The sequence below is a fragment of the Clupea harengus genome, chromosome 6 (genome assembly GCF_900700415.2).
Source record: "Clupea harengus chromosome 6, Ch_v2.0.2, whole genome shotgun sequence".
NCBI classification, from domain to species: Eukaryota; Metazoa; Chordata; class Actinopteri; order Clupeiformes; family Clupeidae; genus Clupea; species Clupea harengus.
Genome location: NC_045157.1, coordinates 13,642,498 through 13,660,545, shown reverse-complemented (window position 1 = coordinate 13,660,545; position 18,048 = coordinate 13,642,498).

Sequence of the window (18,048 nt, the reverse complement as noted above, 5' to 3'; positions counted from 1 at the left end):
ATGGACCAGAGACCAAGGCATAAGGGAGACCATTTACTAGGTATAACTTCAAGCCTGTCTGAACACTCATTACATAGCAAAACCTGCTCATTACAGTTTTGATTAACTGCTACTGGTAAGAGTAGATGTTGCATTTAGGCTATCAAAAAAATGTGGTGCAGGCATAGTAAAAACGGCAACATTATTTAATCAACAGTCACCAAAACGATTTTGAAAATGAGCATGTTTTTGCAGTATTAGGTGTTCCCAGACGATCAATACACATGGCACACACACACACACACACGAGAGCAAGCTTGCAATGCAATAGTATAAGTATACAAATTAATAGTAATATCAATTTTTATCAGCGAAAATGGTCGCAGGCACGCCCACACGCACGAATAGGCCTACGGAAATAAAAAAATATCCCGCTTATTATACGGTTACTTGCCAAAACAATAGAAGACATTTCTCCAAAATACCTCTTTTTAATGATTTTGTTGCCATTTAGTTCTTCACGCAAATGCAAAGCAACCCACCTTCTGACAAGTTTGAATGACTTTCAGTTACAATAAATGACTGGACTACTTGCGTTGCGGAATGATATAAAAAATGTGAATTAGAAGCACGTAACCTGTTGCCAATGACAGCAGTCATACATTTTTCGCAGCAGTGAATATTTAAGCAATATAGTACTCGTGCGAGTGGGGTAGGTAAGGGATATTCCCACGGGTGTTGTGGCTACGGCCGAACACCACCCGTGGGAATATCCCTTACCTACCCCACTCGCACGAGTACTATATTGCTTTTATAAAACAATTTTATAGTCAACCAATTCACATTTAAACACGAAGTTATTGATTAAAAAAAATGTAATTTCCATTGTCAACGTCTTTTGGAATTATAAGAACTTTGAATTAACGGTTATCGCTTAATTGTATCAACATGCTATAGAATGTTTCATCGCGGAGTGATTTATTATTAGCTGTGAAAAGTCCGAGTTGGGATGTCCTGGGATATTCCAACTCATGGAACGTCTCTCCTCCAATCAGAAACAGCTAAATAATTCAATAGAACCCAATTGTTTTATAAAAAGAAATGACAGACCTGCGAACGTTGGGACGGCCCATTCAAATCAACAGAACTTTTTGGAACATTCTGAAGAGCCGTATAATACATAGACATATATACGTCTATGGTATAATAAGTACAGGTATTTAGGTTTGATTCCTAATTTACAATTGACCTCCGCGGGCCGCACAGGGACAGCCAACGGGCAAATGGCCCTTGGGCCGCACTTTGCCCAGGTCTGCTCTACACGGTAGACAGAGGGTGAACGCTACTCTGTGTTTTCTGTGCTTACTATACACAAACATTTAAGACCACGTTCAAGGGATAAAGCCTAAATAGGTGTCGCTAAACTCAGCAGCACGACAGCAGTTTGTCTTCAAAAGTTTTATGGATTTTCTCTGACGAGATTTAAATGCTGTCGGTGTGCCTCAGGTTGTAGGGTCGCTATGGCTGGGTTTAAGTTTGTCACACCTTTTCTGGCTGTGTTGTTGGTCTCGCACTGCGGATTTAGGCTGTGTTCGAATTCTTAGATAGCTGTCTTAATCCTTGATCTCTTGATGGACAGGTGTCTGACGAGGATAAAAGCACAGTGAAGAAGCTTCTGTGGAAAAGTGTCACCAAACGGTTGGATAAAGGACGACGTGAACTTCTAGGAGCAACATGGCCAGTTTGGTAGGAAGCACGTTACCGTTCAATAGTCAGGAGCAATCTTGGGAAGAGTATTGTGGAGTCCTGCAACATTTTTTTGATGCCAATAAAATTGAAGAGCCAGAGAGGGCTATTTTGTTAAGCTCAGTGGGGAGCCAGATGTACAGTTTAATAAGGAATTTGCTCAGTCCTGCTAAACCAGGAGATAAAAGTTATGACGACCTCGTGAATCTATTAAAAGGAACACTTCAATCCAAAACCCAATGAAATAGTTCAGCGTTTCAAGCTCTTCTCCAGAGCCAGGAAATCAGGGGAAACTGTGTTGGAGTATGTTGCGACTTTGAGGAAAATTGCGAGCGACTGCCAATATGGAGACCGGCTCACCGAAATGCTGCGAGATAGAGTGGTGTGTGGGATTGGAGAGGAAAAGATACAACGCCTTTATTTTCAGTGACTGGGCTAACCTTTGATAATGCTCTAAAAATCGTGCTGGCGATAGAAGCAGCCAACAAAGACGTGCGTGAATTGCAGACTCAGTTGTCGGAGTCCTCGTCTGCAAGCAACCAGGACGTGCACAAAATGGCTGCTGCGCGATCAGAAACTAGAAGAGAGCACCGCAGAGCATGTTACAGGTGCGGCAGTGAACAACACATGTCCAATGACTGTCGTTTCATCTCGGCAAAGTGCCACATAGGCGGTAAGGCAGGGCACATTCAGAAAATCTGTAAGTCTAGACTCTCACTGGATGTATCCTTAGATAAAAAGGGGGAAAAACAGCAGACAAGAAAATGGGGGAAAACCCAGAGAACACATCATGTCAGTGGTAGAGAAGAGAGTGAATCAGAGGAAGAGGATGTGTTTGTGATGAAGAGCATAGGAGACACTGTTATCCCAAAAGTTGCACCTCTCACCATGACATTGACAGTTAATGACAAGAAAACCAAGTTTGAAAGTAGACACAGGTTGCGGGGTGACAGTAATGAATGAGTCGGATTTCCAAAAGCTGTGGTCAGGGAAAATCAGGCCAGAACTGGCAGATGGTCCCATTAAACTGAGGACGTATACGGGACAGAAAGTGGAAATATTAGGAACTGTGACTGTCGCTGTGAAACACAAGAAAACAAGGAAAGACTTGCCGCTGGTGGTAGTGCCAGGCACTGCACCAAACCTGCTTGGGAGAGGCTGGATTAAAGATCTGGGCTTAGAATGGAGCTCAATAAGACGGGCGCAAAAGCACAAACATTGCAAGATGTGCTAACACAAAATGAGGAAGTGTTTAAGGAGTGTATTCTGTGCACCAGGCTAGGATTAGGTCCCTTTCAGAGCATTCACACGCTTCCGTTGGAATGCGTTGATCCGTCAGGGTACAGGCGCTAGCCAATCAGATCCCGTATATGCTCACGTCTAGAAAGCGGCAAGCTCAACAAAAAAAAGATGGCGACCAAACTCCGTAGATCAGGGCTCTTCAATAGGTGGCCCTCCGGCCCTCGAGCTGCTTTGGACTGGCCCCCGGAGTGTGCTCCGGTAGCCTCATTCAGTTATTACTTAGAAACATTACTTCTTGTGAAAAACCACTTGTAATGAACCGAATTTGTTCGAATTGTTTACTTTGATGAATATGCTAATCGCTAGCGCGGTCTCTATGGAATTTCTCCTATAAGTAAGCATTAAGCTAACGTAGTTTCTATCACAGTTAAACATGCAATGCTAAGTGATTGTTTTTAGAAACGAATGTTACGATATGAGATTACTAAGATGTATTCTGTATGTCTGCTCAGTTTTACAGTGCTTCTTAAGTAATGGTTTGAAAAGAACTTCAAGCTTCAGACTTTCTCTTGGGGAAACTGTTATCTATCTGCCGAGCCAATGTAGCAGGCTAGAGTGACCACGCCACACACACAGAAGAGGGGGCAGAATAGTAAAAAAAAAAAAATTGGTGCACTTGGAAGTTGTTTGCCAGTAAATTCTTAACAACTGATACAGTTCACCTGAACTGAGTGATCAAATTTGAAACACATTTCCTTGATAGAATACCATGCACTTTTAAGTTGTTGCAATTCTATTCAGTTCCATACAATGCATTTTGTTGGTGGAGATACATTTGATTCTGTCTGTCACTCAAATCAGTTTAATCTTAAATATTGAGGATAATGACCAGTAAGGTTGTGTTGGTACAGCTATGTACAATGAAGTGCATGTTTTTGTTAGTTAATTGCATTTCTCTAATTGTCTGTTAATATGGCTTGGTTATTGCTCACCTGGTTTGATTTTTGAATCCTTGGGCCTATGCGGCCTCTTGGGCATATTTTGTTAAGCACTTACAAAATAGAATATATTGACTCTTTCGGTATGTTGTTGTAATTTCTTTATTTGTTACCGTGATTACTCATATCCTCCGGCCCCTGACTTTTCCTCAGTTTCATGAACCGGCCCCAGCTCCAAACTAATTGAAGAGCCCTGCCGTAGATGGTCGTATTTGTACCCAAAAGTTGTTTGTTTGACTTTTTTTTGCTTAGATTTTTTAAAACTTACCGAGAAATAGACAGTGTACAATGTAAAAACCCCTTTATTGTAACTGAAAAATACGTCTGATAGGGTGCTCACACACCTCGCAAATCCTATCTAATGTTAGCATGCTACTGCTTACAAGATAAGCAGCTTGCTAGTGGCGTGATTGGTTTGTTGACCTGTCAATCTCACTATAACGTCTCTGGTATCAACAGAACCCCATGCGCCAGACTCCTCCTCCGCCATCCGTTGGCGCAACGCATTCCAACCGAAGCGTGTGAATGCTCCGTTAGTCTCTCTCTCCTCTGAGCGCTCTCTTCCTAGTGCCAATCACGTCACTAATTGGGGGGTGGAGTGGGCATCTGGTAGGCCATCTAAATGCTTTAGAGGTAGGCGTATATATAGACACCTGGGGTCCTTACACCTTCTTAATGCTGATTTCTCTGCGGTTAGCAATCTAAGGAATGTTTGTTTTAATAGCGTTTGTGTGTGGGAGCAGACGCTGACCGAACCGTGTTTTACCAGTGTTTGCGTGACCATTTCCCTATACAAGGTACGATAATGTAACGCCAAGCATAACTGTTGTCGTACACTGTTTTTAACTGACGGATTGTAACATTTGTATTTGTTTCTCCTAGTGCTGTCAGTTTAACGCGTTATTAACGGCGTTAACGCAAACCCATTTTAACGCCGTTCATTTTTTTATCGCGAGATTAACGCGAATTTTTCTTTAAATATATATATATATATATATTTAGATTAACGTTCTTTTTGGCCTCGCAAACTGTGTAGTATGCTAACGTTACGGTTTGAGTGAATGATGAGCGCGATACGGCGAAATGGATGATAAAAAGCTTCTGAATGGAAAGATTACTTTTAAAAGTTGTGTTGTGCAAAAAAAGCAAGCTTCACTGTTGTCCGAAAATGTCAACAGGCAGCTGGCTGAAGTAGTAGGCTTACCTTTTATTGGTAACCTAACTGTTATGGTTCATTGTTTCTGAAATAAGAGGCCTGACTGCTATGTTCCCAGCAAACTTGAACTTGAAAATATTAAGCATCATTTAACTGCACTTTAGGCTGATTCCTTGCTGGGTCCTTGTTTACCTGAAATGTGCACTTTATAATTTTATTTTGTACCGCCCTGTTTGGCAATGTTGGTTTTCAATAAAATAAAACATTTGCATAAAGCAAGCCAATCCACTTTTCCATGTTGATAAGGGCATTAAAATAAAAATAAAATGATGGAAAAAGGGACATTTAGAATAGATAAAAAATTGCGATTAATCGCGATTAATTTTGAGTTAACTATGACATAAATGCGATTAATCGCGATTAAATATTTTAATCGTTTGACAGCACTAGTTTTTCCACCAGCACCCGCTGGGTATTGTGGCTGCCGTGGGGTACCTGCTACAAACGTAGTGTTCCTCACTGACTAACGTGAGCGGCAGACGTGTTTAATGGGAATTGTTAGTTGCTGTTCTCTACATGTATGATTGTGGTGTTGATTATAACTTCACAAGCTTTTGGTTTGTTTTTCCTCTAGCCTGTGATTGTAACTAGTATTGTAAGTGAGAGTGCAGGTATTGTACATCACAGGCTAGAGTGGTTTTTTTTCCTTTGTTTTGTCCCCCCTTCCTCTCGTGTAGCCAGCCTCGGTGGTGGTGGAGCCAGGGTAACATACAGGGCCCTTTTGAGAAGGCAATCTCCCTAGTTTCCCCCTCTTGCACTCAATGAGTAGCTTAGACGTGTGACAGGAAGTTGCTGTGAAGTGTAAAGTCTAAAGTCCTTAAATCAAGTTTATCAGAGTGACATTTAGTTGCAGTGTGTCTATAGACAGTGATCACGTGTGATATTGGGACCCTAACCCTTCTATTGGTGGTTCTCATTGTCTTCTCTGGCTCCTGTGCCGTTAGCTTGGCGATTCCCTCCCTTTATTTACTGTTTATGTATTTTATACTTACCTGTTGACCAACCAAAACAACACCTAGACCATGTATTAATAAAAGATTGTATTTTTATTAGGGCTGTCAGCGTTAATCTATGCGATTAATGCGGCCGCGATTAAAGCGATAAAATATTTTAACGCAATTAATGCAACTTAAAAAAAAAAAATATATTATTATTATATATATATTTTTTTTAATGCCTTTATTTGGATAGGACATGAAGTTATGACAGGAAGCGAGGCGGAGAAGAGGTGGGGAGAGGATTGGGAAATGACATTAGGCCAGACTTGAACCTGTGTCCCCTCGGGCAATGTAGCCCGTAAGTAGGGGGCTTGGCCTACCATTTTATGGGAGCGATGAGGGACAGGTGGGGCTTGAATAGCCCCCCTTGTTCAAAGTGGGGAATGACAGAAAAAGTTTGAGAACCACTGCGGTAGTTCAAGATGGAGAGAGCTGAGGGATTGTTGGGCGGAAAGTCTCTGTTTAAGAGCCAAAATGACGGAACAACCGACAAAACTAAAGTTGTATGTAGCATTTGTCAAGGTGAATTTAGCTATCACCTTAATGCAAAGCACCCGACAGAAAGCAGTCCCAGGTTAGATGATCGCCAACCCACACTCCATGACTTCTCTAGGAAAATAACTAGACCAGTCCGTGAAAAGGTTGCCATTTGGGTTGCCGGTGACTGTCGGCCCATCAACATAGTTGAGGACAGTGGGCTGTGAGGTGATTCAAATTGCTTCAGGGGAAATTCTTACGATTTACCGTCGAGGGGCACCATTGTGTTAAAAAAAAAATACAATTAAACAAAAGTGTCTAAAATACACGCTGTATGAAGTGATTACTCGTTAATTTATTTAAGATTTAGTCTTAAGAAGAAAAAAAAGTTTTAATTGCGATTAATCGCGATTAATTAATTTCAAAATGTGCGATTAATTAGTTAATTTTTTTAATCGATTGACAGCCCTAATTTTTATACTTTTCTAAGAACCTGTGTCTGTACAGATTATTGGGACAGAGTTCCCCTTGCTCTGGCAATAGCACAGACAGATTTAGTTCAAGGGGTGGCGTAGTCAGCTGTACACTAGGGGGCGCTACAGGAGTGGCGCTTGGCGACAGTGGTACAGGAGGTAGAGAAGTCGTTTAGTAATCAGAAGGTTGCTAGTTCGATTCCCTGTCGAAGCGTCCTGGAGCAAGACACTGAACCCCTAATTGCTCCTGATGTGCACTGTGCCATCAGTGTAAATGTAAAAAAAATTGTATACATCCTTGTAAGTCGCTTTGGATAAAAGCGTCTGCTAAATGAGTAAATGTAAATGGAATTGGGTAAGCTGAGGGGGCCACCAACAAAACTCTATGTGGACAAGGAAGCAGCACCCAGATTTTTCAAACCAAGACCAGGATCGTATGCAATGAGAGCAAAGGTTGAGGCTGAATTGGATCGATTGCGGAGAGAGGATGTTATAGAGCCAGTCAAATATTCTGAATGGGCTGCTCCTCTGGTTCCAGTTTTGAAACCCGACAATACTGTGAGGCTGTGTGGGGATTATAAATTGACTGTTAACAGAGTGTCAAAACTTGAGCAATACCCGATTCCCAGGATAGAGGACTGTTAGGTGAAAATTCACCCTAGTTACCTCAGGACTCCGGAGCTGCATATAAGTATATGTAGCCCTAGAGTCAATTCCCTGTTAAGACTCGGCTGTTACCTGAGTTCACTTTGTGCCACCTGAATAAATGTAAACTAATTGAAGTGAGTGGAGTCCATAACACCTTTACAATATTTTACAAAGAATTTATTTAACAAAAATAATCATGTATTTGAAATAATAATGATTCCCTACCACAAATAAGATTGTTATGTTTAGGCTATTTAGACTATATTGAAGAAATGTATAGCAAACTCAATTGATATGGGCACTAGGTCAATAATGAAAATAGCAACCTCCCTAATCAATGAACTGCAGTAACACAGCAACTTACAGTTGAAACTAAATTATCAATAAGGGAGCTAATAATACGCCACACAAAATAGTAACTGTCAAAAACTCTCCCTAGTTTAACAAAACTTTAGGCATGTGTTCACGTGAAATTACAGTCACCTCTTACAAACAGGGACATGCATACAGATATAAAAGAAAATACAAAAGCCGGCATGGAAAACAACAAATAAAATAATCAGTTCAAACCCCCGTTGCAGGCCTGTTAACTGTGTTCTTTTGCGCCCAATAAGGGCTACTCACGACCACCACGTTTGTGCAGCGTGCACCGTTGATATTGCATCCAGTCTGTCTGTTGCAATCCAACGTAGCTGGCCGCCAATCGGTCCTGGCAAACTGGTCCTCCCACGTAGCTGAATGGAACTGCTAACGGTCCTGGTAGCTAGCAGCGCTATTCAGTGGCGTGGCTCCCACGTAGGCTGCCTCAAAGGAACCACAGCACGTTCGTTTGCAAAAATGACGGCAGTACACAGTATTCACTTCAGTACTCCTCTACTAGATTAGCTAGCACTAGCTAACAGTTCACCATGCTGAGCAAGCTAGCTAATATTCACAACCAAACATAAAATACTGTGTCCTTTCGTTGGCTGAATGACAACAAAAAAACCTTAGGTACACTAAAACTAAAAGTGGATCAACCTTCTAACTACTGCTGTAGTAGTCTTCTTAATTTCGCTTTTATATTCTTAAGGGTTACCTCGACGCAGTCGGTATCGTCTTAACTAGTCACACTATTTCGAGAGCTCTCTTCTCTCCTCTATTTTTTTTAGATCCCGCCTCTCAACCAATAGGGAGTCACTATTCGTGAGTGATGGACACTACCACCAACTGTTGACCATTTCACCTAACTAGCACGTTAGATTGACTCCAAGCTACACTAGTTTGCTATTTTAACTTATAACTGGAACTTTGTAAACATTAATTGCTAAACCATATCCTATTGTTTTCTCAAGAGTTATTTAATTAGCATCTGTACACTTTAGGTATAACATCTTTAATTATATAGAACTACAATAGCCTCAGGTTATACCCGGGCTTCATATATTTATTAGACAAACAACAATTGCAATCGGGCTCACTCCCAGCACAAGGCTGAAAGTGAAGCCATGATAAACACATCGCACAAGGTTGATATAGACAGAACTTGAGCGTTCAGCAGGGAAAACCACGTGGTGGATTTCTGACGCTTGAGGCAAGGATGGAAGTTTTGCAAGGTCGGAAGAAGCACAGTTCGAACCTTCTTATCACCTCTGGTCTAAAACATGCTCTTGTACATATGCAGACTAAGTGGCACCTAATATTCTAAGTTACACACACGCAGAAACACAGAAAAGCCATGTCCCTGCTTACATAAGTACATGATTTATATAAGGTAATTAATAATACAAGGCACTTGATTATTATATTCTTAAGTCATTAACAGTGTTTGGAAATGATCTCCATCAGTCCCTCCTTTTATCCGTTTCAATGGATAATTCAAAATCACAATCAAAATCACAAATCATCTTTCTTAATTCGTCAATTATCAATTTCAATGGATAACCTAAAAATCATCACTCTGAGCTTCATCACATGGATTTTCGGAACAGAGATCATTACTGTGCATCACTCCATATCATAATAAGTCAATCATTTAAAATGTCATCATATTTCTCATCACACATTTGTATACTTTGCATTTGTAGGCCAACATAGTGGGTGTCGACTGTGTGTGTGTCATTAGCTCGCCTAGGCTTCAGTTAACATTCAAACAAGGTTTCTTTGCTGTGTCCTTGAAGGCCCTGTTTCCCATCAGGCATTCTGTTGGACAACTTTTTGCATCTTTTGTAGGATCAGATCTAAGTCTTTCCCATCTCGGGTGTTGTCAGGGACATATGTGCAACATTGGTCAGTACCAAGCATGACACAAATGCCTCCATTCATGGCAGTGAGAATTTCAAGCACAGCTGTGTTTTGCCGCGTTAACCTGGAGTTGGCGTGTAGTTCTTCTCTGATCTTTTGTAGTCCGTCTCTGGTCAGGTTTTGGAACTTCATCTCAGCGTAGTAAAGGAAGTTAATCCAATCTGTGTGTGCGTGCTCCGATGACGCACCAGGGGCAGAGGGTAGATGCCAGGCCATTGGTTGCTGGGTTCAAGGATTTGTAGTGGTCTGGAATGCCTCAGGTACTGGTGAGTCTTCGACCTGGGGGTAATCTGAAAAGGTTGTACCAACATTGTTCTAGCACAAGGCCCAGACCAACCCACAGGCAGTGTAGCTCCTAATTCACCATCCCCACTCATCAGCTATGGCTATATCCTGTACTTCAAGAAGTCTGCCATTCAAACACATCCCCGCTTTTCTACATTCAGTGGAAGTATTTAACTGTATTTCTCTCCCACTATCAATCACATGTGTAATGGTTTTACATTGTGTCCAGTGTCCTAGGTGTGCATCATTCTTTTCCCCAGGTTTTAAATAGCATTCAAACAGAGCATCTTTTCTAATAATGTGTGGAGGTGGGGCAGCATTGTCTGGCATGTAGGGCCAGTTAAAATGTGAACAGTCATGCTGTATAGCTGTATCATTAAACACCCTATTTCCCATCATCAGCAAACATTCTGCAGAACACATTGGCTGTTGTATGTAGTTACATTGGGCAGGAAGATGTGAACATTCTTTTCTACGACACGAGGTGTCCTAGATGGCACATCTTACACGTGCACTTGATAGCTAAGAGTAAGTTGACATGTTTCTTCCAGGCTTCAGTTTCTCTAAATTCTTTGTCGCAGTGATCTATGTCATAAGGTACAGGCGTCGCCAGGAGTGGTTTGGTCGGCACCCTGGGCCCTGCACAGACTAAACAGTCACCTTGTGGTATGTGCGTTCGGACGGTCTGATTTACCCATTTCCACCACGGATGATCTTTAGCCAGGTCCCATCGTGGATATTCGTCCAGGGCCTGTGTTTGCTGTATCATTCATAAGTATGTTACTAGAACAACAATGTAAAATCCTACAGTCGTTGCTAAGAGTCCCCCACATCCTTTGGCCCACTTTCCGTAACCTCCCATGACCTTGCAGAGGAAGAGACCTTTTACTCCACAATTTCCACTAGGTTCTAATCCCCCAGGACAGTACTGTATCTTCTGGCAGCGGTTGAGACGAATAGAATCTAAACATCTAAACCCCTTTGTAGGCTGGTCTTCTGTCACAGTGGGCACACCCTGGAAACAGCAAAGAAAGATGATCTTTATTCCTCTGCCTCAGCCGTGTGCAGGCTTACCCGTTTGCATTGAGCCAGAAGTATCCACGTGGCTCTCTCAGCTATTTTGACTGCGGTAGGTGTTGACAGTAGCACTTGTTATGGTCTGTCCCACTTGGGCGAATGGCAGTGTTTTCTTTTGAGGCTGTTGATTAGGACACAATCTCCTGGTCCAACCTTGAATTCAGCCTCACAGTGTTCCTGTGTAGGGGAGAGAAGTCTGAGTGCATTTAGTTTCGACATCATCTTTGACATAAATTCTGCAAATGTATATTCAATCTCTTCGTCTGTTTCAGCAAATAGTTTGAGTGCTGAGGCAGTGTAGATTCTTCCATACATCATTTCAAACAGTGATAACAACATGCATGCTTAATTTCACTAATTTCACTAATTTCACTCTAAGATTCTCAAATTGCTTTTAATAGTTTGGTTCATTCTTTTCTACCAGTCCGGCATGTATTGTTGGAACAATTCTAATGCCCAACCCACATCACATCTCTTCCTAATAAGTTTGTAGGGCATGTTTTTGAAACATAATCTGTATTTTAAATATCTCTCCTGTTTTCAGAGTCTGCTTTTAGATGTCTCTTTCTTCTTACAACCTTACTGTTCTGGGCATCTAATTCAAGTAATCAGTCACACAAAACAAAACGAAACAAAAAATCATTGGCTTTCTTGCCACCATTAACGTAAGCTTTGCTCTGTTTGGCGCAACCAATAATGTAAAAACATTTTCAAATCAGTGTTACAATTTTCTTCTTCTTGAAATTTTAAACCACCTCTTATTGCCATTATCATGTACGTCTTCTGATTTTGACGCACCTTTTCCCATTTTTTAAGTTATTTTATGTATTTCTCTTAATACTGTAATATGATTATATTATCGGAGGAGGAGTTAATCATACACAAAACACAGAATACACTTTTACCGTTTATTACAACTTATAGTCAAATACATACAACCCAACCACCCGTATTTACACTACCCCAAACACAACTGAGCCTCTCTATGGCCGAATTAAACTAGGGGAGGGGACTGGCCATTAACCCCGGCCGGGGGCTAACTCACCCTGAACTCTAACACACGATCTCACAATAGTCCACAGAAGGTTAGGGCTTCTCTTCTTAGTGCTGCCAAGCGTTCTCTCCTGCGCCCAGATTCAGACTGTCTTTTATATCCCACTCCAGGAACAATCACACAACCTTAACAGGCAACAGGTGTCTCACCCACCTGCAGCCTGTCATAATTAATCCATTGGCGGGGCGTACCCACTGCGGCCAGTAAACAGAGTTCATTACACTACCCCCTCCTTTGAAGAGGATGGCGCCCTCGCGTCCAATATTATTTACATCCACATCAAAGTCTTTGAACCATCCGGGTTGTTTCCGTTGCCTCTGGGGCCGGGAAGGTTCCGAACACAGCGAAGCAGGATCCCGTGCAGGCGACCCAAGTTCCCCAGTCTCTGCTGCTGGCTCAGCCCCCTGTTGTCTCTGTGGTAAAGGGGGACCCACAGCCATTGAAGTATCCTGTGCATGAGGCTCAAGCCCTCCAGCCTCAGACACTGGCTGGGCCTGCTGTTGACCTCCTGGAACAGAATCATGCGGGGGTCTCGGTTGGTGCTGCTCTCCCTGCTGCTCAGCTGCTGATGTAAAGGGATGATCCTCCTCGGTCAAGCTGGCCCGTTCAGCAGACTGGTCTCCCCCCACGACAGGGGCCCTCGATGTGTCCGCAGGTGTTGGCTGGACCAAGACTGGTGGCGGCAAGGGGGGCATAATGAATCTCCCCTGTTGTAGCAGTCCGCTCCCACTGGGTTGACCTCTGGCAGATTGTCCATCACCCTCTTGGGCGCCTGCCCTGAGAGGGACTAAACTTTGATTATCATAACAGGGCTTTAGTCGGTTAAAGTGCACGACTGCTTCCCCAGTACTCCCCTTAAGCCGGTAAAGAACATCAGAGAGCCTCTCCAAAACTAAATAAGGGCCACTAAACTTCTTCTTAAGCTTTGGACATTGTCCTTTCTTCCTTCTCTGGTCCCGCACCCACACTTTCTCCCCAGGCTCATAATACTGGTGTGAAACTTTTAAATCATAAAACCCCTTTTGGCTTTCTGATGCTGCTTGTTGGTGTCTCTGTATGGCTTCTGCCACTGAGCACAACTTCTGTTTCATGCAGTTAACGTACCCATTCAACCCTTCATAACACTCACCACCCCGGTTCAACAGTAAGTCAACTGGCAACACAATCTGGTGGCCAAACACAGCTTCATAAGGTGTAAATTTGGTGCTGGACTGAACACTGCTGCGGTACGCCATCATCACATATGGTAAAATCACGTCCCAATCAGATTGATTTGAGTTTACAAAGTTTGAAAGCATTGTGGTCAAAGTACGATTAAACCTCTCTACCAGCCCGTCCGAGCAGGGATGATATGGGGTAGTTCTTGTTTTATGTATATCGAGTAGAGAGCAAACATGCCGAAACAATTCAGATTCGAAATTCCTCCCTTGGTCTGTGTGTAAGGTGCGGGGTGCGCCGAATCTCAACACGAACTCCGTAACAAATACCTCAGCCACAGTCTTAGCCTCCTGATTGGGTATAGGAAAAGCCTCAGCCCATTTTGTAAAATAGTCAGCAATTACCAAGATGTACCGGTTACCTTTATCTGACTGGGGTAGAGGACCCAATATATCCATAGCTACCCTTTCGAAGGGTCGGAATGTCTGGAAGGTTTGTAACGGCGCCCTGCGTGCCGGTCCGCTGATTTTATTTGAAGCGCAGTCAGGACAAGTTTTGCACCACATCTTTACGCCTTCTGCCCATCCAAGCCAGAAGAAGCGTGTCCGAACTCTATCCATCAGCTTCTCTGTCCCCAAATGACCCCCAGTTTTGCTGTTGTGTAAACTTTGTAATACTACAGGGACCATAGGCTCTGGTATGACGGCGCGACTAGCTTTCCCCTCCTCAATGAATGTCAGTACTCCCCCGCACAACTGAAGCCTACCCCAAAGAGCCACATACGGTTTTAGCTGGGGGCAAGCAGTCCATTCCTTTGGTGCAAAGCTACCGCCTTCTCCCTTAGCAGAGATCACCTGTTGTAAAATTAAATCATTACGTTGTATAGTGGGCAATTCCCACTCAAACTCAGGGTCACTCACACGGACCTCGCCCACCTCGCGCTCCCCCAAACAGCGAGATAGTGCATCAGCGTTACTGTGACGTTTCCCCGGTCTGTGCTGGATACTGTAACGAAAAGATGACAACTGCTCTAGCCATCGGGCAACCTGCCCTTCTGGTTCTTTGAAATTATGCAACCACTGCAATGAGCTATGATCCGTTCGTAATAAAAATTCACACCCCAACAAGTAATGGCGAAAATGTCTGGTGAAATAGACGACAGCCAATAGTTCTTTCCGAGTAGTAGAATAATTACGCTCTGCTTTAGACAATGCCCGGGAGCCGTAAGCGATAACTCGCTCCTGGCCGTCGTGCATTTGAGACAACACAGCCCCAATGCCACGGTCAGAGGCGTCTGTGTCCAAAATGAACTGCTTGGATATCTCTGGATATACCAGGACAGGAGCTGTAGTTAATTTATTTTTCAAAATGTCAAAGGCCTGCTGACATTCGTTCGTCCAGTGAAAGGGGATCTTTTTCTCAGTCAATTTATGAAGAGGTTGTGCTATAGATGCAAAATTAGCCACAAAGCGCCTATAATATGAGGCCAACCCCAGGAAACTCCGAACATCGTGAACACTAGCGGGTGTAGGCCACGAGCACACAGCTTCGACTTTTGCCGGGTCTGTGGAAACGCCCTCTGCAGAAATTACATGACCCAAATATGTCACTTCTCGAGAGAATAGGTTACATTTGGCAGGCTTGAGTTTTAACTGGGCAGATTTTAACCGCCCCAATACCTCTCCCAGGCGCGAGATGTGCTCAAGAAACGTCCTCCCAAAAATAATTATATCATCTAAATAAACGAGACACTTTATCCACTGTAACCCACCAAGTACTAGCTCCATTAGGCGCTGAAATGTACTGGGCGCGTTCGTAAGGCCATAAGGAAGAACGTTAAATTCCCAAAGGCCCTGTTTAGTGACAAAAGCGGTCTTCTCTCTGTGCTGTGGATTAACCTCCAGTTGCCAAAAGCCACTAGCTAAGTCCAGTGTAGAAAACCATTTAGCAGACCCCAATGCGTCTAGTGTATCATCAATCCTGGGGAGGGGGTATGCGTCTTTAACCGTGAGATCATTGAGGCGCCGATAGTCGACGCAAAACCGCAAACCCCCATCCTTCTTACGCACAAGGACCACAGGGGCGGCCCATGGACTCTGAGAGGGGCGTATGACCCCCTGACGTTGCATCTGTTCTAATTGAGCTTCAACCTCTTTTTCAAAATGCACTGGGATTTTTCTAGGGTTCATCTTGACAGGCCTATTATCCCCAGTGTGTATATGATGGTGCGTCAGGTGAGTACGGCCCAAGTCTGCATCACCTGTGCTAAACTCAGGGAGGTGTTGACAAAGGATCTCTTTAACCTGTGTGTATTGGTCACTAGTCAAGCCCTTTTCTGGTAGTTTTAGAGCAGCCGCCAAAGAGTCTACACTCCAACCATTTTTGTTGTCCTCCGAGCAGGGAGTGTTGCCACCCTCCTCCAAAACGGCCACACCCACCTCGTAACTACCAACGTGTGTACCCTTGTGCAATTTAATGGGCTCGGCAGACATGTTAGTGACACGAAGAGGAATCTGCTCGGGGGCTGGGCTGGCGATGACCCGCGCAACCAGGACATCATACCGCTCAGACAAGATGTTATTAGGCTCAAACATGCCCACATCAGATCCCTCATAGAGCCCGTCGATTTTGCCGTTTACGAGGACCTCTGCCCGCGCAGGAATAGTAATATCTCCTGCCAGTGTGACTTTGCTAACATCATCTGTACTCAGCGTGCAAACTAAAGGAAAATCCTTCCCCATGAGCTTGCAACGACGTTTACCCACATCGACTATAGCTTGATATCGCGACAGGAAATTGGTGCCCAAAATCACCTGTATTGACGCGTCTACAATCAAAAAATCACAGCTTAAAATTAAATTGTGAAATTCACACACTGTACTCCAGATACCCCAAACCCCCAGCAAGCTACCATTTGCGGCCCTCACACTACCACTATATGGAGCCAATTTAGCATGGGGATCAAGGTCGTACCATAAAGATTTGCTTAGTATGGAAACCATGGCTCCTGTATCAACCAATAATTTACATGGTTGTCCATGAACATGTCCCTCAAGATATAACCCTGACCCAGACCCGATTTTAACAGCACATCCAACAGGGCCACTATGAACAGGGGTGGTGACTTGGCCCTCTAGCGCCACCCGCTTGCGTTTCCCGACACATACGGACAATCACGCCGCATATGGCGAGTGCAACCGCACTCCCAACAAGCTCTAGATGGGCCCTCTCCCTCTGGACGCCAACGACCTCCCCTACCACGCCCACCAGGGTTTACTCGCTGTTGTCCGCCATGGTTTGCTACATTCATTCCGCTTGGATTAACCAGGCTCCGTAATGCACATACCTCTTCTTGCAATTTACGCAGCTCAGTAAACATCGCACCAGGGGTAATGCCATCAGGTGGCCCTTCGGCTGAAAACATTTTTAAAGCTGCAACAGTTTCCTTTTTCTCTAATGATTTTATCTGTTCGAATTCGGAGGCCAAATCCATAGCGGTCTCTAGATTTCCAGGTTTTGCGCTTCGCAATTGAACCCGTACATCTCCACTGCCGACTTTAGCGATAAATTGGTCTTTGGCCAGCATGTCGCGTGTGTTGAAATCAACCGAGGGATAAGCTTTTTCTACTAATCTTCGCAAAGCATTACCGAAGTCTCGTGCACTTTCCCCTTGTGTACGCTGCCTACTGTGTAACTGGGCCCGATTCCAATCCACTTGTTCGGAGGGGCCTAAATGTCTCCCCATAGCTTCCCGCAACGATTTATAGTCAGTACGCGCCGCTGGGCTTAATCCCCGGTAAATTTCTCTGGCTCTACCGACCAGTAGTAAAGCCATCATTTTCAATTTCTTGGCGTCGTTCCACCCATTTATGTCGCTCGCCATGTCAAACTGTTCCGCCCAATCTTCCCATTCCCTATCCCGACCTGAAAAGTTATCAGGCATAAATGCAGGCCGTGACGAAATTGCGGTCGTACGCATCGGGGTGTGTTGTGCGGTCGCTGCACTACTGGTGCCTGGCGGTCGACCATCTGTGGGTTGCAAACGAGACTCAGTAGCATTTTGCTGCCGACTAGGATCTACAGGATTCTGCATAGTGTTGAATAACTCTTCCTCCGATCCCACCGCTGCCACCAGTGTAATATGATTATATTATCGGAGGAGGAGTTAATCATACACAAAACACAGAATACACTTTTACCGTTTATTACAACTTATAGTCAAATACATACAACCCAACCACCCGTATTTACACTACCCCAAACACAACTGAGCCTCTCTATGGCCGAATTAAACTAGGGGAGGGGACTGGCCATTAACCCCGGCCGGGGGCTAACTCACCCTGAACTCTAACACACGATCTCACAATAGTCCACAGAAGGTTAGGGCTTCTCTTCTTAGTGCTGCCAAGCGTTC